Here is a 24,211-nt window from a genome sequence, read left to right on the forward strand (position 1 = left end):
CATATTTCAGTTACAATTTTAATATCATAAAATAGATTTGATATATTACAATAAATGACATTATTTGGTGTCCATGTAAATCATCATCAAAATGTATGATAATCAATATTTTTGCGCAGAAAAGAAAATCCAATTAAATAGTGCACAAAATTAAATGTATAATTTTTAAAGCTGTTTTATACACTTTAATTTAAACATTTCGATGTATATAAATGTTGGTGTCTGGTTTAAATTATAATTGAATGCAAGTAAACTGTGTACTTTAATGTTTTTGTGAACAACAATTTAAAAATACAAGAGATTTTCCAATAGATTCATTGTAACATGTATATTTATGTAATCCTTCAACAACTTAATTACTCTGACCTGTACTTTTTAAAATATATAAAAGCATAAGCCTTCATAATACATTTAATTACATTTTTAATGTAAAAACCTAGTGGTTTGGAGGATATTGGTAAATATAATATATAATAGTTATTATTTTAATGTCATAAAATTAATTTTATCAATTTCAATGAATGACATTATTTGATGTCCATTTAAATCATCATCAAAATGTATAATAATTGTTAATTTTGTCTTAGAAAATAAATCAATTTTTATAGCGCACACAAAAAATACCTAGTGGTTTGGAGAATATTGGTAAATATTTCATACAACAGTTATAATTTTAATGTTATAAAATAAATTTTATCCATTGTTACAGTGAATGAAATTGGGTATCCATGTTAATCATCATCAGTGATGGTCATTATTATATAGTCATTATTCTTACAGTAACATTTGGCTTTGGAAATCATTTATGAAAGGACACCACATTGCAGTGAACTTGGACCCAGAACTATTTAAATTAAGTCTTATTTTTTCCAAACTAAAGAAATGCAACACATCCTTGGTCCACTGTTTAAAAGAAGGGGGAAACAATTAGTCACATTTTATTATAATTATAAGGTTCTATCTGCCTTTTTTTTTTCAAAATTTAGCTATTGACATATTCTTATTAAATGACAACTAATTTACAGTATGGGATGTTTTTTTATAAGTTGTTTACATTTTAAGACTTTTTATTTAAACAAAAAAAATAAAAATGTTACACACATACTGTTTGCCATGGAATGCAAAAACTTTAAAGATAAATATCTCAAAATCATTCAGAACGCAGATAAAACCTTATAATTCCAAGGTGACAAAATGTTTCCAATTGATTAAAATCAAGTGTCTTGCCAAAAAAAAAATTGCAGTTCAATTCAATTTTGACAAATTGTTATTTTCATATACAATGGTAAAGACAGCAGTTAAGGGATGTACACAAACATCTTTAACAATATTCTGGAGTAAGATAAAAAAATATATATATATATATAGACCAAAATACAGATAATCTAGGACATAACAAGGGTCAGACAGAATCTCTGAACATGTTTTGCTATTTCTAAAATCTGTGGATTTATGCGGAATGATTTTAGATGTATCGTAATTAAAATCTTAACATGTTAAATAAAAAAAAATAATACCTTTAGATCCAATTAGATCAACTTAAACAAGCAAGCCTCTCATAAAATAAATCTACTAAAAGACAGGGTATATTACTTTACAAACTATACTGTGAATAAATGAAATTATTATTAGTCAGTAATATTACTAAAATTTATTTAAAAACTGAATAAATATAAATTTACACACAAACAACTAAATAAATAGACTTAATGACGGACTGAAAATCTGTAGAAATCTGCAGATTTCGGTGCCCGCAGATTCCGTTTGGACCTAACCAAAATGTATGGATTAATGTAGCAGGAGACTGCTTGCATCTTGTTTAGATGGAGTCAACAGTGGAATACATCCTTGCCATGTCTGATTTTTTAAAGCTGTTTTATACACATTAATTGTTTGCTGCTTGAGGTTTTTCTCAGTATACAATTTCTTTATGCTAACCAGTGCTACATTTATTTAATTAAAAAATAGTACAAGAGTAATGTGAAATAATATTACTACCTAAAACAGCTTTTTTTTTTTCTTTAATATAAATGTCATTCATTCCTATGATGTGAGGCTGAGCTTTCAGCAGCTATTCTTCTCAGTTCTATTCATTTCTAATCATTACCATCACTATCGAAAACAGTTAGGCTTCTTAAAATTTCTAAGAAAAGTGTGAAATCTTGATGAATAAAACAAGCTCAAAAGAACGCATTTAAAACAGAAGTCTTTTAAAAAAATTACAAAAGCCTTTACTATAATCATTTTTGAACAATTTAATCCATCCTTCACGAATAAAAGGATTAATTTCTTTACATTTCAATTTATCTTATACTAAGAATAACTCTGTTTTACTGAAATAAGTCAAATAGATATATTAAAAAACAAAGTTCTGAATAATTCTGAAAGTTCTGAATAATTATTGCAGTGTGCTCGTGTGTGTGTGTGTGTGTGTGTGTGTGTGTGTGTGTGTGTGTGTGTGTGTGTGTGTGTGTGTGTGTGTGTGTGTGTGTGTGTGTGTGTACAGTACGTGTGTGTGGTCCACTGCTGAAGAGAACGATAATTGATTACTTCACCGTGCCGTTCATTCATCTCCCCTCCTCACACACAGCTCTGTAAACTGCTGTCTCTCCCCGGACGCACAAGTAACAAGGGCCAGGCCTCCTGCTAGCTCTGAACCATCGCCTCAAAAAGAGAGAAAGAGAGAGAGGGAGAGAGAGAGACTATGATTAATCAGATCTCCTAAATGCTGCCTGCCCCCCAGAGAGGCCCCTTCAGAGTCCAGCTCTTAGGTCCCCACCTCCCGTAAACGCAGGCCGCTCAATCTTCACCGAGAGCTTCATTGTCAAAAGCAAAGGGAGAAGGGGAGGAAAAAAATATCACACTTTCATTTTAGGTTCAAGCACAGAGCAGCAAAGAATCTACTGTCTGCGCGCAAATGTACAGAGCACTCGGTGTTCAATAACCAGACTCCTGCGCTCTCACTGTCTCTCAGCGTTAGCCAAGGAAGTGTTTTGTTTAGTCTAGTGTTTCATTTCATTGGTTTTTTTTTTTTTTTGCGATTGCTTTTTTCATTTTGTCTAGTCTTAAATGACTATGTGAACATAAACTAAAGAAACAAGGTGAATAAAAAATTGGCATTTTTTTTGTTATTTTTACAATGTAGAAATTCCTTCATGTTGGACCAAAACCCAAATCAATTGAGTAAATTTTATCATTTTTGAAAATTTAAATGGATTTAACATAAAACTATTAAGATGAGTTTTACATTTACATGAGTTGAAACAACACATATCTTGAACCAAGACAGACAGACAGACAGACAGACTGACTGACTGACTGACTGACTGACTGAATAAAAATGCTGGGTTCCACACAATCCCTTCATGTCGTCCCAATGCAAATTGAGTTGACTTTCTAGCCATTACCATTTTAAGTTGATTGAACATAAAACAATTAAGTTGTTTCTAAAAGTACATAGACAGACAGACAGACAGACAGACAGACAGACAGACAGACAGACAGACAGACAGACAGACAGACAGACAGACAGACAGACAGACAGACAGACAGACAGACAGACAGACAGACAGACAGACAGACAGATAGATAGATAGATAGATAGATAGATAGATAGATAGATAGATAGATAGATAGATAGATAATGTTGACTTACATGCTGTTACCATTTTAAGCTGATTGAATTAAGACAATCAAGTAGTTCCCAAAAAACTCGAGAATTGTGTTAATTCAACTAATTTTAAATAAGTAGTTTGAACAAAAAGCAATATAGACAGACAGCCTACTAACTTTGATACTAACCACTAATAACACAAGTCATTGGTTTATAAAAACATTACATTCATCTGAGCCAAATGTGGTTAATTTAAAGAGTCATTTGTACATTTGCTGTTAAAAAGAACACGAGCCGTTTGTTTGTGAATCAGACTTGACTGTTTGTGAGCTGTGTTTTTAATTCACTAATATGAAGTCATTTGGATCTTTAACTACGATGATTGTCTATGTGTATGTATACTATTCCACATCAGAATTTAGTTCAAATGTGTGTTTTATTGGTATCATTTTCACAAAATACACTTAAAATGTGTGGCGTTTACTGTTTGGTCAACCTATTTATTTATAATGAGCTGAAACAACACAATTATTGCTTTTCTTTTTTTTTTAGAAAGGGCAACTCAATTGTTTTAAGTTCAATCCACTTATTTTTGTAAACACTAATACATTTTTTCACATTTATGTGAAACCCAGCATTTTACATTGTAATATCACATTCAACTAATGGCAGATTCAGGTGAAATATTTATTTTTCTGTATGCTGTTAAAAAAGGCAATTAAAAAAACAAATGACTAATTAACTAATCAGTTAATCAACAAATTGTTGATTTTTTATTTAGTTATACAAAATGTAACCTAATACTTTTAGTCAGTCTGACTGATGTGAATTGAGATGACTAGAAATTGTTATTTGATTCATCTAAAATCATTTTAACAGCATATTTTACAGAGATGTAGGCTAGATTTCAAAAAGCAGCTCAGAAAAAAATTAAGGTCGGTCTTGTGGTTTCAGGATTTTCTACAAAAATGAGAATATGTTTGCTTAGAAATTGCTAGTAAATCTAACAAATGGACTGTGATGTTGATTTGCTAAAAAGAACAGGAGAGTATTTGCAAATCAGACTACACTGTTAGTTATCGGTGGGTTTGGTTCACTATAATGAATGTACTTTCAAAAGAGTAATTTTTTTCTTGACATTATTTCACAATATATTTTGCCTTTTATTTTCGCTCGTGCAATTTGTACTAAAAACTGCAGTGATATTAACATACAGTATTTGATGATTTTGATTATCACTCAAAAACTACTACTACTTAATAAAAAATATATAAATATATAAAATAGTAATTTATTTGTGAATCTGACTACTTAATTGTTGTTTTTGATTCAAAAAAGAAAGAAAAAAGAAAAAAAAGAGCAAGCTTTGGAAGAGTCATTTTTTCATTAAACCTTCCTATGTGGCTGTTCTTTATTAATGATACATGAAAATAATATGTTTCAACAAGACTTAACCTTGATTCAGCTCCGTATTATTTCAAGAACAATTAACAGTGATGTTCTCCTGCTATTATTTCATCATACACAGCCTTTTCTATCATATAACATTCAATTGTGAGTGCAAACAGGATCAAATATTTATTTTCTGTAAATATGTTCATTCAAAAACAATAAAAAACAAAGATTGATCTTGTGTTTTATGATTTAGAATTAAAGTTTTTCTCAGTGGCTTTGGTGCATTTCTCACAACACTATTTACATTTACAAATGTTAATGCATTTCTCAAAATAATTAGTCATTTGTGCGCATCCTAGTAGCAGTTCCTTATTCCTTCCAACAAATTGCAAATGCTTTTGGACGGGCATCAACTGCTTTCATTCAACTCTCTGCTGTTTATTACATTATCACTTGCTTACGTCATGTCATTCTGATTGCTGAATAGTCATTCCATAAAAAACTAATAGTCCTCATTTGATTACTTGAGCCATTACATACAAAAATGTTGAACTGGGTGTCAAAATCTGTCAAGCTATTTTTTTTTTTCAGAAAATGTCTTCTAAATTGAACAACTTCATGAATGATTTACAGACCTGTGTATGTTGTAGGTTCAGTTTCAATATGTGCTGCAATATTGTTTACAGTTGTGCACAGCTCTATCCAAAGGGAGTTTATATTTGTTGTAAATAAGGATGTATTTATTATTTTGCACAATGCTGTGAATAAATCAGAATTGCAAAGAGCAAATACAGTAAAAATGTGAAACATACATATTTAGTGTCTTGTACTCAGATGCCTCACTAAATGCAGAGATGTCTAACATTACTGTAGTTTTCAAATGGCTGTGCAAACAGTAAGTAGTCTTGAGCATGTTCAGGAAGTGTCACCAAATTCTGACTTTTTTTGCAAGTGACTTTTAAGCAAGTGACATGCTTTTGCAGGTTCTCAGTTTGTACTAATTGTTTTAAGAAATGCATTAACTGCTGTGCAAATGTAAATAGTGTTGTGAAAAATGCACTAAAGCCACTGAGAAAAACTTCGAATGAGGATTGCAATTATATTTGCTGTCAAACAATGATTTTCAATCAAAAAACTGCTTTTAAATTTCAGGAAAAAAAAACAATTAAAAATTTATGGCAAGTAACTGAATTAAACAGTCCACTGCGTAAAAACGTGCTGGATAAGTTGGCGGTTCATTCTGCTGTGGAGTCCCCGGATTATTAAAGGGACTAAGCCGACAAGTAAATGAATGAATGAAAAATGGTCTTCAGTGAACTTCTTAAAAGTGCTAGATCCTAAATAGTTCTTATTTTCATATTCGTTATTCATCATTATGTTTCCTGAAAAAAAAGAAAAGAATGAATTTTATTTTTCCCAAACAACTTTTGTCTGGATGGATGGATGGATGGATGGATGGATGGATGGATGGATGGATGGATGGATGGATGGATGGAAAGATAGATAGGTGGATAGATAGATGGATAGGTGGATGGTTTGATAGATGGATGAATTGATTGATTGGATAAATAAATGGAGAGATACATAAGTAGTTGGATGGATAGATAGATTGATAGATATATGGATGGATAGGTGGATAAATTTATGGATTGGATAAATGAATGGATAGATAGATATGTGGATGGATGATGGTAGGATGGATGGATGGATGGATGGATGGATTGATGGATGCATGGATGGATTGGGTAGATGAATGACTGAATAGATGACAGATAGGTGGATGAATGGATTGAAGGATTAGACAGACAGAGACAGACAGACAGACAGACAGATAGACAGATAGATAGATAGATAGATAGATAGATAGATAGATAGATAGATAGATAGATAGATAGATAGATAGATAGATAGATAGATAGATAGATAGATAGATAGATAGATAGATAGATAGATAGATAGAACCATAACACATCTACAGAATAGAGTTTGCAGCTACCTCGTGTTGCAAGTTTTTTTTTTCATCAATACATATTTAATGCAAACACAATTGCACTTGAATGGTCTCTCCATTGTCCGTCTCGCAGCTTGTTGGCTCCTACCACCAAAGCCAATAGCGCACACTAGTGTGTCATTCACATGCTAAACAGGGGCATCCAGACACTTGTCCCCAGACTTACTAATCTATTGAGTCCCAAGACACAACCTTTCCTCCACGCCAACTGAATGTGTGAGCAGCACCGCCATCAGCAAATACCAATATGAGAATATCAAGTATTCTTTGAGGCCGTATTATACCCACTTTGAAGGTGAAAAGAAAGAGGGGATGGGATTTTTTTCCCTTTCCTGGTATTTTCAAGGTCCTGCGATAAGCAACTGACTGTGATATCCGGCTGTCTGTCGGAATGATCTTCACTGGACTCAGAGGTGTTATTCTGAACGTCTGTCCTCCATCTGACCCTGCGAGATCTCGCTCCGTCTGCACTCGTCCCTTTTATCGGCGCTCTAATCGCTATTCTGTTGCCTTCGTGTTACTGCAGTTCTCAAATATTAAAGAACATCTGAATAAATAAGAAATTGCACATTCAGGGGCATGGATAGATAGATAGATAGATAGATAGATAGATAGATAGATAGATAGATAGATAGATAGATAGATAGATAGATAGATAGATAGATAGATAGATAGATAGATAGATAGATAGATAGATAGATAGATAGATGGAGAGATGGATGGATGGATGGATGGATGGATGGATGGATGGATGGATGGATGGATGGATGGATGGATGGATGGATGGATGGATGGATCGGTAGGTGGTTGGATCGGTAGGTGGTTGGGTGGGTGAGTGGATAGAGGATGTGTGGGTGGATAGATGGCCATACTGGAGTGAAGGTCCATCATTTGCATGAGTTTTAAAGAGTTAGTTTAGCCAAAAATGAATTATGCTATTAATTATTCACCCTCATAAACCCCTGAAACCTTTGCTTGTCTTTTGAGCAAAAATTTAGATATTTTAGATGAAATCTGAGAGCTCTCTCATCCTTCATAGACAGCAATGGTCACAAATTATTTTAAGTACAAACAAATACATAATCAGCCCATGTGCCTTCAGTGGTTGAATTGTAATATTATCAATCTATGAGAGATCTACTGTTGTGCCCATGTAAAATATAAATAATGACTTCATTCAACAGTTTCTTCTTCTCAGTGTCAGTATATTGCACACGTTCACGGGTCGCCTGCTGACGTATTACCTTGGATATGCCTGTGCTTTGTTTCAAATAATGGAAATTATATATCCGCTTGTTAAGTGTGACGTCACGCGAAGCGGCTTCCGGGTCCAAGCGCTCTATTCAACTGAATGGGGAGACTCATGAAATGGTAATTATAAAAGTTTACAAAGCGATTTAATGCTTTCGAAAATCACGATCGCAGTATATATGTCCATGCCTAATATCCGATGGCCAGAAAGTAATTAAATTTTTATTAATTGTTAAATTTTTGGTATTTGTTATGCAGCAAGCCCAGAGATTATTGTGTACACTATGATTTTATATAAAATTAACTTTGTTGTGTATTAGGAATAAAACGTGATCATAAAAGAATGATTTCTCCACTCAAATGAATGGCGGCTTGGACCCGGAAACAGTATTACATACGTCATAAACACGTCACTACTTAAGCGGATAAGCACAATATACTGACATTGAGGAGAAGAAACTGTTCAATTGACCTTACTCTTCGCGTACAAGTGTGCATAGCCATTGGAATCCATTTGGCTCAAGACTTCCATTCTCATTCATTTCCATTGACTTTTAGACGTTAAAAACAGCTCATTACGCTGCTTGATGTTGAAAACTGATATTTTCCTATTATAATATTTAACTTTTTATGTATAGTCATGAACGCACTTTATCATTCCTAGTCATTTCTCTTAAGGGAACTGAATCAGAAGTTCTAAAACAATCCCAAAAACGAGCGCACTTCCACATTGAAAAATAAGGTCAATAAAGTCCTTATTTTTGTTTTATGAGCCCACAAAAGGATTCTCGTAATTTGATAATAATACGATTGAACCAGTGAAGGCAGATGATCTCTTTCGGGGATGTTTTTGGTATTTTCTTTGAATTAATCAAAAATCTTGCTGTCTATAGAGGACATATTTAATCAAAAATATCTTACTTTGATTATATGCATGCAGCTACTCAGCTAACATGAAAACGACTGTTGTAATTCCTAGTACGTCCAAAAGCCCGCCCTCAAGAGACTCTAACTGGTCAGTTAACATAATGTGCTGTGATTCGCGGATCAGCTTCATGTTACCAGAAGTCTCTGCTATAACAGCGCATCTGGCTACGTCCCTTCACTACATAGGCTGTATGCGGTGTAAATAAGTCAGATTTGTCAGATTGTGCAGCCCTAATAGATAGGCACAGCGATATATATATATTTTTAAAGAGACAATATCTTTTCATTCTGGTCTTGCTGTATGCCACTAATACTAGAAAATCACTTACAAAATCTCTTATAGATCATTAAGAGGCATACACAGACATACAGCAGAGTTTTGAGTTATCTGGTCGACTCTACTCAGCAAAACACACTGACTCTTACCTTCTCAATGAACTCTAATGGCAGTCCTCTCTGTTTCTCTCTTTCATTCTCTCTCAATGCCTCCACCCTGACCCTTCTCCTCTTCCTTCCTTTCTCTTCATCTAAATCTATCTCTCGTTCCTTCTGTTTCTCAGCCTAATCTCTGCAAGTCCGTGCATGAGTCACGCTGTCTGCCGGCCCCGCATCCCTGAGCTGGACAGAGACAGTGGGAAGCACTTAATGACGGCCTTGTATCGTAATTCATTATTGATGATGCCTGTTTTTTCAGACAGAAGCATTATGAGGGCTGATTTCCCTCTTCCGAAAGGCCACGTGTCACCCGGCCAGCCCTGCCATCTGATTGGGCCTGAATTCAATGATTCAGACCCATTTGCGCTCAACACGAATTCGAAAATTAAACCAATTATCTTTCTTAAATGTTATTTTTACCGGGGTGATAATGTCTGACTGTGCATGATTCTCTCTTTTTTTGGCATAGAGAATAATTTGCAATTACTGCCCAGTTATTTTTTTAAGACCATTCTCTGTAAATCCTATGTAAAAAGATCAGCAGTTTCTAGAAATTAATCAACTATACAAACAGCATTGTGCAAAGTCACTTAAAACACACTTTTTTCATCTGTTTAATTGTTCAATTTTAACTTTAGTAGATCTTCTTGACCAAGTAACTATAATGCTTTTGAGTGAACAAGAATTATTCTGAATGGCAATTATTGTGGAAGTAGAAATTAAGTGGAAATTTATCTTTGGCTTCAACACACAACCAGGGGTGCGATTCCTAAAACCATCGTTAGCCAACTAAAATCGCAAGTTCTGTCGTCACAAACATAGTTTGTTGATTTGCCATTTCCCAAATCCGTCACTCCAACAAACATTCGCAAACTGCGTCGCAAACTTGAGCACTCGCAACTACACCTCTGGAGCTGTAGTTAGAAACATAGTTCCTGGCTGTGTTCTATTGCCACTTATCCCACCCTATGCTCTATTTATTTAGAACATTCTAACATTCAAAGTTGGAATGATTAAAAATAAAAAAAACATTAAGCTCATCCCTCTTAGGTGTAATTTGCTTTCAAACTATTTTTGCAGTTCAGTTTTAGCGATCTTCATGTTTACAATTGTGCTCCCTTTACAGTGCACTTTGAAAACATTGATGTCATTTTAAACACAGCCTCATATCGAAAGCTATAGGTGACCAATTTTATAAAAACGGAATTGATGTTACGTCTACAAAGCTTGTGAAAACAAAAAGCATACGTTAATTCTTTTAATTTATGGTAGGTTATTTATTAAGTAATTGTACTGTATATGACAAGGGTCTGCTGGTTAGAACTTTCTGCAGTGGTTTACATGTGTCAAATTGTAAAAGTAGACTTTTCAAAAAAAACAAAAAATAAATAAACAATATCCAACTTAATAATAATAATCATCATTATCATCATCATTAATATTATGATTAAAGTATAATTTTTTTTTTTTTATTTCAAATGCATACTAAATATTGACCCACCCGTGTGTTACTTTTTTCCCTGCTGACAGGGTCAAAAGTAACAATGTGAACATTTGTTTGAAGTGAAGTTATATTGCAGTTGTTCTACATTGATACAAAATAGCAAACTTATGAGTTAGTAACCACAGTAAAAATATATTTCAGCTAAAAACATTATCTTTTAAAACTTTTGTTTTTTATGAATAATAATATTTTTGTCCCCCCTACACAATTTTCTTTACTTGAAGTTGTCTAAAACGCCTTTTTAATGGCAAAAGCTGAAATTTTATATTTAAGGGACAGTAACAATCTTCAATAATGACACACAATTTGACACAAATTTTGCTTTTCTATAACTAGCATCAGTCCAACAGTTTCAACCAAATCCAAAATATCTTGACTCACACCAAATTGTTGTAACCTCTTAATAAGATATAATGTCTGCATTGCTTTTTAAAAAATGCATTCTACATTTTGAGCAAATGTCAATTTACTATCAATAAATTTTCCTAAATATTAAAAACATCTAACGCCTCTATTTGATGTCCCCCAAGAACCAACTCTTGAGTAAGAACTTGTTTATTCCTGCTGATCAGCATCTCCTTGATTTTATTCAAATTTATCTCCAGTGAACTCATTTTACACTTGTTTTGAAGCAATTGTTTTCACAGTATTCCCTATAATAGTTTTTCTTCTGGAGAAAGTCTTATTTGTTTTATTTCGGTTACAATAAAAGCAGTTGTAATTTTTTAAAAACCATTTTAAGGTCAAAATTAAAACAGAACAAACCACTGTTTTACAATGACTTGCCTAATTAACCAGGTTAAGTATTTAAATGTCACTTTAAGCTGAATACTAGTGTCTAAAAAATATCTAGTAAAATATTATGTACTGTCATCATGGTAAAGATAAAATAAATCTTTAATTAGAAAATAGTTCTTAAAACTATTATGTTTAGAAATGTGTTGAAAAATATTATTTCCATTAAACAGAAATTGGAAAAAAATATATACAGGGGGGCTAATAATTTTGACTTCAACTGTACATACAAAATCCCTGTTAAACAAAACGCACATTTGTGTAATTGGACTCAAATAGCACCCGTCTCCTGGAAACAAGAAATCAATACAACATATGCAAGAAAAAAAAATTGTTCATCATTGTTCCTTGTTCCATTAAAAGTCCTAATCACAGATGAGTGCTCTATCATAATAAGAGCAGGACAATCTGACATGCCGTTCTCGCTCAGGTTAAACAGCAGCAGATGGAGATTGTCTCTGGCTTCGTTTGTGAGCAGAATTAATTAGCAGTCACAGCAGCTGACACATCAGTTTTATGCTGACCTGCAATTAAGAATAACACTTCTTTTTGGAGTGTGCGTGTAGAACGGCCGTTTCATTGGTAACAGCCTGCGCTGCTTTATTTGTAATTAAAGTTTCTTTGGTCTCTGAGGCATTGCAGGACTAAAGTGTAAATCCTGAAGCTCCCAGATACATTGTCATAACTGATACATTTATTCCACTTAATAGCTCTTTGCTGAAAGCGAGTGTGAGCGCTCTCCTAACTAAATGAACCGCAGAAATCACACCGCTCATAGACGGCAAATTCAATGATTCGAGAATTTTATGTTAGCCTGTTGCTTACTTGTACCTATTTTTTGCTCTATTCGTAAAAATAAAAATAGTTACCAAAGAAAGATTGAGGCAGAACAATTATTCAACCAGTCGTTCACTTCAGTCTTGGATGAATCAGCAGTTTGAATGAATCAATTGAATTAGGACTCCTTTAATCGTTTATTAAGCTCACGTTTACTGTCGTTTATTTTCCTTCGGCCACTGTGTGTATATACAAATATATACAGTTGAAGTCAGAATAAATATTTCCCAAATGATGTTTACAGAGCAACGAAATTTTCACAGTGTCAATGTCTAAAAATATTGTTTCTTCTGGACAACAGCTTTTAATTTTTTTAAAAGCCATTTTAAGGACAAAATTATTAGCCCCTTTAAGCTCTTTTTTTTTTGATTGTCTTCAGAGCAAACCATCATTATACAATAACTTGCATAAATACCCTAACCTGTCTAGTTAACCTAATTAACCTAGTTAAGCCTTTAAATGTCACTTTAAGCTGTATAGAAGTGTCTTGAAAAATATCTAGTCAAATATTATTCACTGTCATCATGGCAAAGATAAAATAAATCAGTTATTAGAAATAGGTTTTTACAACCATTATGTTTAGAAATGTGTTGAAAAAATCTTCACTCCGTTAAACAGAAATTGGGGAAAAAATAAACAAGAGGGCTATTAATTCAGGGGGGGGGCAAATAATTGTAATTCTGACTTTAACTGTGTGTGTGTATATATATATATATATATATATATATATATATATATATATATATATATATATATTCATACAGAGGTGGATTTAAGCGTGGGCAATATAGGGCGGCACAGGCGGTAATAGTGCAAAAAAAATAAAAATAACGTCCCCTAATGAAAGCATTGAGATACGATTTACTTAATGCAAGTGTATTAATTTAGATTGGCAATCCCAGAATAAAGATTTTAGGGGCATTCACATATAATGCACATACAATAAAATGTAGGTGTGGGAAGATAACCGTTTTCAAGGTATACCGAGGTTTGGTAAAGTCAAGGTACTAAAAGAGCCAAAATTTTCTGTAATACCATTCCTAAGGTATGAGTATGATTTTTTTTTTAGGACAACATTATCTCCAGCAGAAAAAAACAAACAAAGATGCTATTTTAAATTGTAAATAAATCAGTGCTTTTGAAACAAATTAAGACAACAGAGGTAATTTAATCTTTTATCTTAATATCAGTCCAGCTGTTACATGTTTTCCAGTAATCTTCACGATTGATTTCTGTTATTTAGAATAATAATTGAGTAATAAATTAAATTAATATATACGATTAATATATACATACAGTTAAAGTCAGAATTATTTTCTGTTTAACGGAGAGAAGATTTTTTTCAGCACATTTCTAATCATAATAGTTTTAATATCTTATTTCTAATAAGTCATTTATTTTATCTTTGCCATGATGACAGTAAATAATATTTTACTAGATATTTTTCAAGACACTTCTATACAGCTTAAAGTGACAGTTAAAGGCCTAACTGGGTTAATTAGGTTAACTAGGCAGGTTAGGGTAATTAGGCATTGTTATGTGATGGTTTGTTCTGTAGACTATCGGGAAAATTTTTGATTAAATGGGCTAATAATATTGACCTTAAAATGAATTTAAAAAAACAGTTTTTGTTCCAGCTGAAATAAAACAAATAAGACCTTCTCCAGAAGAAACAATATTATCAATCATACTGTTAAAATTCCCTTGCTCTGTTAAACATAATTTGGGAAATATTTTTAAAAAATAATTCAAAGGGGGGCTAATAATTCTGACTTTAACTGTATATATACTAGTATATATACTATATACTATCATCCAAGCATCAGTCAATAGACTACCAAAATCAGGTTTCAAGCATCTCAAACTGTTATATAGGACTAAGCAGCTCGCTAGGGTTTGCAGCACTAGGCTCAAGTGACAGCTTCATAAACGCACCAAGCTTGACTGAAATGCCTCCTTGTACCTTTTGTCACCCAATACCCCAGAATGCATTGGGGTAGGGAAATGCAGCCAAAAGTGGAAAAGGCAAAGATGTATTTGCTCCGCAGCAGTGGCCACGGTGCAGATGTTGCAAGTTATTTCCGTGAAGTTTCATCATGATGCTGGGACACTGAACTCTCTGGTAATCTGCCGCTGCTCTCTAGAGTGGTGTTTGCTTTGGCAAGGGAACACTTCAGCAAGCTTGTGTGAATGTGTGTGTGTGTGTGTGTAAATTAATATTTGTTTGAGAGTGTTAAAATGGTGTTGTACTGGTTTGCAGATGTTAATTGTATGGTAATTGGATGTAGATGGATATGAAATCAAATATAATTTCCATACGGATCTGTAACATTTGAGCCTAATCAGACAAGGTGATTTGAAAACAGGAAAAGCTATTTTTACGTTCACTTGTTTGGATTTATTTCTTTGGGTATTACATGGGAGTGAAGTAGGTGCATAAGCAGTGTTAATGTGAAATCTTTTACAGTTACTGAGGAATAAACAAGCGTGAAGGTAATGTGTGAAGTATAAATGTGTCAGGAATTGAAAATCAGGTTGTACTCACTACTGTATGTTGACTAATCAGAAGTCACATTCATTTACAGCACACACCAGGATCCCTCGGGAAGCTCCAAAATGACACATGACTCCTGAAATAACACATTTACACCAACAATTACATGATAAATGACCTCCATGATACATATAAACATGTATTTTATAATACAAGTTAACCCTTATGGAAATTAACCATGATTTTATTATGTAGTGTAGTACTGTGTATGGTTAAATTATGGAAAGTGTATAAAAGAACAATATGAACTACTGTTTGTGGTTACTGGTTACAGCAAAAAAAAAAAAAAAACGTAACATATGCAGCAAAAGCATGGTTGACCCTCTAAAGAGGAAACCATCTGAACAGGTTAAACTTCACTATTTCACCGCATTATTATGGTAAAGTATGATACATTCTGCTTTATCCAAATATTATCCTTTTGGTGAATAACTTAAAAAGCGAAAAAGTACCTTTTTATTTCATGAAAACGTCCTGTTTTTAAAAAAACTCGAGTTCCTCACGACGACGTCAGATTGTAAACGAATCATTCATTTGAACTGATTCAAAGACTCGTTTGATTCATTGATCTGGTCCAATTGAACCTCTCGGCTTTGTGAATTTGTTCAAATTAGTCGAATCTTCAGACAAGTTTTGTTGCGTTGTTTTGAAAATGAAAGTCATATGTAGGTACTAGGCCTACGTGTAGGAATCAAATCTGCGATAATTTAATGCTTTAATGTTTAATAAATAAGAATTAATAAATATGGAAATATTAATAATAAAATACTTATAATATGCAGGCCAAATTTTAAACTACGTCACACTTAATCTTAGGAGAATTCCACTTGGTTTTACCCTAGATAAGGCGTAATCTTAATGTTAAACTGCAAAAACCACATATTAACCATGGTATTTATAGCAAGACTGGTATGATGGTGTGTTAAGTTACAAATCGTATGTAACAATTAAAACAAATGTAATCGATTACAAATGACTGATTACTACTCGAAAATTGTAATCTGATTAAATTACTAATTACTTCATGCAAAAAGTAAAAAAAAAATCTGATTACTAATTACTTTACCTTGAAATTACTTATAAAACATAAACAATATAAAATACTCTTCAATATAAAAAGCTCTTCCTCTAATTTAATATCCACTGAAAAACATTACAATGGGTTGATCACAGCAGCTTGACATATTCAAAAGACTTAGTTCACCCAAAACTTATATGTCCCATTTTCTATATAACCGTGAGATTTAAACACTGCATTTTAGTGAATTTTTAAGCAGGTTATTTAATATATATATATATATATATATATATATATATATATATATATATATATATATATATATATATATATATATATATATATATATATTTTTTTTTTTTTTTTTTTTTGAAGTCCTAAAAATATTCCCAAAAATTTCTGCAATAAAGAAAAATGAAATATATATATATATATATATATATATATATATATATATTTAAAATACAAAAGTATTATATCATAGATTATTAGGGGGAAAAAATTGGAATCTGTTAGTTTTAAATTAAAAACTTTGGCCTATTGTCATTTATTGCACTCATATCAAACTGGTCAGCACATTCAACTGTTCTTAGTCAGAATTTGGCCATTTCAATGAAAATAATTGATTAAAACATAATAATAATAATAATAATAATAATAATAATAATAATAATAATATAATGAAGAGCTTTAGGATTTTTATAGCCTCCCTTGTAAAAAAAAAAGAACATTTAAAAATTTATTAAAAATTAAAAATTCAATCCTGTACAAAAAATACTATTTACCCTGTTTAGGCTGAGTTGGGCCGCCAGGTTTTTGTGTGCCGGTGTCTTCCTTGGCAATGAGTATTGTCCTAAAATGCTTTCTGTTCAAGTGTTCGAACAAGTTGCTGGTCAAGTTAAAAACAAATAAAAACATAGACTGAATTTCACAACAATATTTTTCCTTTAAGCTCAATTAAATCAAAGTATTGTCTGTATTAGATTAGATTCAACTTTATTGTCATTACACATGTACAAGTACAAAGCAACAAAATGCAGTTTAGGTCTAACCAGCAGTGCAATAGCAGCAAGTGCAGGATAAAGATATAAGTTATAAAGTGCAGTTATAAAAAAAACTATGGTGATATTTACAGATGGATGTACTATCAACATTATATACAGGTTGTATTAACTATAAACAGAGATTTACAATAAATTAATATATGTACAGGTTGCTAATAATAATTAGAAGTGTGCAGATAAACATAATTACAAATGTATATGCACAGTGTGTGTGTACATAAATACAAATGTCCATGCAATGGGTATGTGCATTTCAAATAAATGAATCAGTGCAATGTAGTGTACTGAATATGTGCAATTTTTAAAATGTGCAAATGTTATATAGTGCAGTGACTGTCAGGAGTATAAGTTAGAGGAGAGTGGGGGGTGTATTAGGGGGGCTAGAGAGTCAGTGAAGGGCAGAGTACAAAAGGGAGACAGCTCTGGATAAAAAAGCTGTTCCTCAGTCTGCTGATTTTTGTCCGGGGGAGTCTGAAGCCCCTGCCGGAAGGCAGGAGAGAAAACAGTCTGTGAGCAGGGTGAGAGGAATCCTTAAGAATACTGCGTGCCCGGCACACAGTGTTTCTTCTGGATGTCCTCAATGGCTGGCAGTGTGGTCCCTGTGATGCTTTGGGCAGTTTTCACCACCTGCTACACTGCCTTGTGCTCAGCAATAGAGCAGCTTCCATACCAGACTGTGACACAGTTGGTCAAGATGCTTTCTATTGTGCAGCGGTAGAAGTTCACCAAGACATCCGATGAAAGCTGGTTCTTTTTAAGTTGCCTTAAAAATAATAGGCGCTGGTGAGCCTTCTTGACCAGGCTGGAGGTGTTGGTGGTCCAGGAAAGGTCCTTTGAGATGTGGGTCCCCAGCAACTTGAAGGATGAGACAGGCTCAACAAACATCCCATTGATGTGGATGGGATCGTGTGAGCCTGTTCGTCCCTTCCTGAAGTCAACAATGAGTCCTTGGTCTTGTTGGTGTTAAGGAGCAGATTATTGTCGGTGCAACAAGTGGCCAGATGCTGTATCTCCTCCCTGTAGGCAGTCTCATCATTGTTGCTGATTAGACCAATCACTGTGGTGTCATCTGCAATTTTGATGATGGTGTTGGATCTGTTCACAGGCCTACAGTCAATGGTAAAAAGAGAGTACAGTAAAGGGCTCAGCACACAGCCCTGTGGTACACCAGTGTTGCGTGTGACGGTGGTGGAGCAGATGTTGCCTGATCTAACATTCTTAGGGTCTGTTAGTCAGTATTACCACTGTAACCACTTCAGCTTGCGTTTTCCGGCATATTAACAGCGCATGCTTACTAACAGACATTGCAGCGGAAAACGTGATTTAAAAGAAGTATTTTTTCTTCTAAAAACTATAATTGTAATGTAAGTAACACAATTACATTGACTTTAGTAGCCTAACTGCAATCAAATGATACATACAGTATTTAAAATGTAATTCGTTACATTACTGCGTTCCTCAAAAATGTAATTATAATACAGTAACAAGTTACAGTGGAACACATTAAACCCAACTCTAGGTAATACAAATGCTAATCAATATACCATGTGTAATTTTTGTTAGGGATATTTTGCTGTTATTTGTATGTTCATATAAGACAGAGAAGCGCATGCAATGGCGGACTTGAGGACTTATACCCTTGAGCTAACCTTAACTTTGCCTTGTTTTGCAGAACCGTTCATGCTGTTGATTTCGAACCATTATTTGGCTATCCTCGGATTCTCGAACAGCCCAGCAAGAGCCCATGCCTTCCTCCTAAAGACTTTAAGGCTTCCAGCTGTCATTACTTTCTCTAAAACCAAGCAATGGACCGTTGTGAGCCAAGCCAGCGTTAACCGATATTTTTGGATGGGAGAAGCTCTGAGTAGCCACTGAATGAGGGTAAACCTTTCCTAAAAAAAAAACACAGAGGATTTTTTTATTTTGTATTGAATACTAAATCTATTGTTTGATCTAATTATTCTGCTTCTGAGGCCCTTTATCCCAGCACTGCTGATGAAACCGAAGCGAAAGAGGAGGCAGAGTGTGTCTCTTGGTTGTTTGAGACATGCTAGGACATCCATAGCACAGAGAGAAAGAGAGATAAAGAGCGAGAGATAGAAAGATAGAGAATAAAAGAGTACTGAGTGATTCAGTCACGTACAGCCCAGGCATTATCTATCCAACAATAAAAGATTACATCATATCAGCTGGCATAATTTCTTCAAGGTCTTGTATTGATTCTTTGAATGGCGAGTGCAGCTGTTGAAAGTGTACAAAAGAAAGCCATTGAATTTGCGGGATCGCATCAGGATTTTATAGGCACACAGAAACGATTTGACGATTCAGCTTTCATTCGGAGCATGATCACAACTTTCATGTGGCTTTGTTACAGGTATACACAGCACTCCAATTACGTCTGCTTTCTCTTTGCATGCAAGATGAGCCAGCACTCCTCTTAAACCGACAACCAAATTTGGCAAAACAGAGAAGTGAGAAAACGCAGTTTATATTCTCATCTGTCACGGTTACAAATTTAAAGTAAAACAAGTGTTTAATTACACCTAACTACCTCTTGAATAAATGTAGTAGTCTGCAGTGAAGTCTGGGGTGAACGTGAGAGTAGGAGATGCTGTGAAGCATGGAGATTACGATAGCAAAATTTTAGATGGTCGGACAGGGATTCGTCTTTAATAAATTGAGACAGTGTTGGTCTCCAGGATGATTCGAGACTGAACACAAAAATTAAAAACAAACTGTGCACACATTTAAGTGTGATATGACAATGCAATCTTACAGAAATGTGGATGTTTTTGATTTAGTGGCTAATTTGTACGTTACAACCCAGGCTCATTCTGGAAACGTAGCCCCACGGAGGTTTCTGGAGAGCGTGAAATATGTCCCAGGAAGTACGTATTTGTGCAGTTTTTGTTTTCGCTAATCCTTTTTCGCATCTTGAACATCTCTTGCAAGCGAGCGTGTGCCATTCGCACCCCTGCTGTTCTCATGTAAAAAGCCGCCGGAGGCCTCTTTTGAGCGACCGTCTGTCCGACTGACTGATTGACCAACTGACTGAACGATTGACTGGGCGGCCAACCAATCTGCCGACCCAGCCACCCTCCTCCTTCTTCCCTAAACCCGAGCGATGATTTACAAAGAAAAAGAAAAAGAAAAGCCCTCGTCCTCGAGCCGTTAGCCGGCGAGCGCGGAGCGGCATCACACTGCCCCCCTAGCGTTCACTTGAAAAAACAACATTTTTCCATACATACCTCCAGCCACGTAAATTGCGGTCTCCAGAAAATGTCCGCAGGGCTACGTTTTCAGAATGCCCTTTTCTTGGTACATTTCACATAGTCGCATTCGTACATTCTAGTATGATTATATATATATATATATATATATATATATATATATATATATATATATACACATCCTTTCATGATCATGCTTTACATGTTGTAGCACATAATTCAACTAACGCAATTGCACCACCGTGCTATCCACATTTCCACCAGAGTTTCCTGTAATTGCGGGTGTTTCCTTTTTAATTTGTCGACTTTAACTGCAGTTTGGCACTTTTTGGGGTTTTTCACTTTTATTATGATAGGACAATAGAGATTTAAGAAATGGGAAGCATTGTGAGCAGAGAGAGGGGAAGAATCGGCAAAGGACCTTGAGCTGGGAATCAAACTCATGTCGCTGTGAGCACGTCGGTGCTATATGTTGGCGCACAGTACCACTAGGCAATTGACACCAAGAAAGAGCAACGTTTTAATGAAATTTGATTCCGCACGCCGTATGGGAAAAAACCCTCCACATTTCATGATGCAGGTGTCTGTGGTCCTTTCGGACTCAGTAGGTGCAGAGAATAGCATCAAACAGCCGCATGTATGGTCACAAAATGCGACAAAAATCCTACACGACGGTAATAGTTTAAGGTGTTTACATGTCTGTACTGCACTTCAATAATGCGACTAAAATCGGCATACTCCACGTCTTAATTCGATTTCGATTTAGTTTGATTATGACCTTAATTGAATTAAAGTAATCAAAATCACTGTTTACATGGTAGACTCTTTATCAGACTATTGTCTTGATCGCATTAAAATCAGATTATTGGTGTCCATGTAAATTTACTCATTGAACCATTGTATTATTAGAAAAATGTGCATTTGTGGGGGCAATTCTGCCATTATGTAAAGTGAACCAGAGTCAAATATTACCTTATGCTACAGTTCTGACACCTAAAGAAACTGTTCAGTTGTATTTCAAGACATTTGCCAGATTTTTGGCCTCAAACTGCTCCTGTGTGTTTAGCACTAGTTTCTTCCACATCACATTGAAATCCTTCTGTTTTGTTTTGCTTTGATTTAAGCTTTTACTGTTGAATTATGTGAAGTAACTCGCTGGGTGTAGGGATATGGAAATGTAATGTTGTCAAAACCAGCCTGGACTACTTTAGGTATGTGTTTAACAGCACACCTTAAAACTCAGGTGTCAAAGTCAGTTCCTGGAGGGTCGCAGTTCTGCACAGTTTAGTTCCAACCCTTCTTCAACACACTTACCTCTAGGTTCCAAACAAGCCTGAAGGACTCAATTAGTTTGATCAGATGTTTTTTGACGTTTCTGTGTGGAGTTTGCAAGTTCTCCCCGTGTTCGCGTTTGTTCCCACAAGTCCAAAAAACATGTGGTATAGGTTAATTAGGTAAAGCTTAATAGTCCGTAGTATATGTATGTGAATGAGTGGGTATGGATGTTACCCAGTGATGGGTTGCAGCTGGAATGGCATTCATTCATTCATTCATTCATTTTCTTCATTCATTCATTTTCTTTTCGGCTTAGTCTCTTTATTAATCTGGGGTCGCCATAGCTGAATAACCCGCCAATTTATCCAGCATATGTTTTACGCAGCAGATGCCCTTCAAGCTGCAACCCATTTCTGGAAAACATCCATACACAATCATTCACACACAGACACTACAGACAATTTAGCTTACTCAATTCACCTGTGCCACACGTCTTTGGGCTGTGGGGTAAACCGGAGCACCCAGAGGAAACCCATGTGAATGCTGGGAGAACATGCAAACTCTGAAGCTCCAACCAGCGACCTTCTTGCTGTGAGGCAACAGAACTACCTACTGCGCCACCCCTGGAATGGCATTCGCTGCGTAAAACATATGCTGGATAAGTTGGCGGTTCATTCTGCTGATTAACAAAGGGACTAAGCCCAAAAGAAAATAAATGAAAACTAAAAATTGCATAGATGATGCATGTTAAACTCTTAAAAGCCACCAATGAGTCATAATAGGGTAGGCGGAGCTACTGAGAATCTTATTGATCCATTTGGAGCATTCTGGGTAGCTTAGGACAAGGGGTGTCACACTTTGGACTGCGCAAATCAAGGTAATGGTGATTGGCTCAGGCCAGGGGTCGATGACTGATTACTCCACCAAAGAGCAACATCTGTTCCCTGCCAGTTGTCGACAGATCACTTTGATAACGTTTAATTATGCAGAGGGTCACTGGACCAATTAGATTACTGCTCAATTACACCAGAAAATGGGATTGATAAGAGAGGACAAAAAACATTAATGATTTTTTTTGGTGAGATTGTTCCAATGTGCGGAGAGATTTATCACCCCGCGAGGATGTACATTTACATGGGATGGATTTGTCCTCAGGGCACGACAAATTCATGCAAAATGCAGCAGCAACTGGGGATTAATCTTTCATAACAAACAGAAAAATGGTTTGCATTTTTTGAGCGCACTTGAATATAAATGCTGGAAATGAATAAACATGATACAGTATATGTAAGAAAAGCAAGTCGAATCCAACGCTTGAGAACTGATTGTGATGAATATTATACATGAAAAAAAAAAAAATTTAACGCCCACGTGAAGTTGAATTTATGAATTTATGTAAGTCTTTTGCTACTATTGAAAAGTACTTTTTTTTCCAAGGTTGTGTTCCTGTCCTTTGAGATAATACAGAACTAGAACACACTGACGCAAAATCTTTTGTGCATCTCAGGGACTGCTAGTGTTGTTTTTTTGTGGTTCTCAGGATGGATAAAGCATGCGCTGGGACAGGAAGAAGAGACACAGAGGGGAGCAACTTCACCTGCTGATCACCTTCAGTCTGACCAATACGACTGGTCTCTGATTGGACGTGTCTGATGGCCATCCAATTGATAGGAATGGGAGAAAGAGGGAAAGGAAGAGGAACCTGATGACAGTTCCCTGCAGAGATGAAACTCCTCAGAAGCGCTCGGAGAGAAGATGACACTTCATACCACATCATTTGATGAGATTCAGAGAGGGTTATGGATCCTGTCACACAGCCAAATGAAGTCGAGGGAAAAAAAGCGCGTCCCTGGGCTCTTTTCTGGCCAACACCAGCCTGTAAATATCATGCATTATTGATGGGGTAAAATTTTCACTCTTGTTAGTTTTAAAGCTGACAACACGACGGGCAAATTAAACGTGTGATGTTTGATGTCACGTGTGTAAAAAGCATCTTCCAGACTAAAATCTGTTATAAAATTAATGCACAATACAAGTCATGGAGAAAGCTATGTAATAATTTAAATGCTTTGTAAAAGCTATGTAAAAATTGCATTTTAAATAATAACTCATTTAAATTGAGCTGAAACACAATCCTTGAGTTTTTTGGGGTAAAACTTAATTGTTTTATGTTTATTCCATTTAAATTTGTAAAAAATTAATAAGTTACCATAATTCCTTCATGCAGTGTCTACACAAATCTATAATTATAAATTTATATATATATATGGTAATTAAAATATTATTTTAATAATTATATATG

At 34.7% G+C, this 24,211-nt stretch overlaps 1 long non-coding RNA gene across 3 annotated transcripts in view; it reads right to left on the reverse strand.

Annotated features, from left to right (window-relative positions):
* The window catches only part of LOC141380735 (uncharacterized), a 61,895-nt gene extending 46,019 nt beyond the window's left edge, over nucleotides 1–15,876 (reverse strand). For 2 of the 3 annotated variants that reach the window (XR_012399468.1, XR_012399469.1), the window contains exons 1-3: nucleotides 15,775–15,876; nucleotides 15,314–15,398; nucleotides 2,556–2,664 (exon numbers count right to left, since the gene is read on the reverse strand). This is a non-coding gene — a long non-coding RNA (uncharacterized lncRNA). Of the gene's footprint in view, nucleotides 1–2,550; nucleotides 2,665–15,313; nucleotides 15,399–15,774 lie in introns of all 3 variants that reach the window. The other variant, XR_012399467.1, reaches the window with a different exon arrangement.
* Nucleotides 15,877–24,211: the final 8,335 nt, after the last annotated feature.

This window comes from Danio rerio, chromosome 24 (genome assembly GCF_049306965.1).
Source record: "Danio rerio strain Tuebingen ecotype United States chromosome 24, GRCz12tu, whole genome shotgun sequence".
Taxonomy (NCBI): domain Eukaryota; kingdom Metazoa; phylum Chordata; class Actinopteri; order Cypriniformes; family Danionidae; genus Danio; species Danio rerio.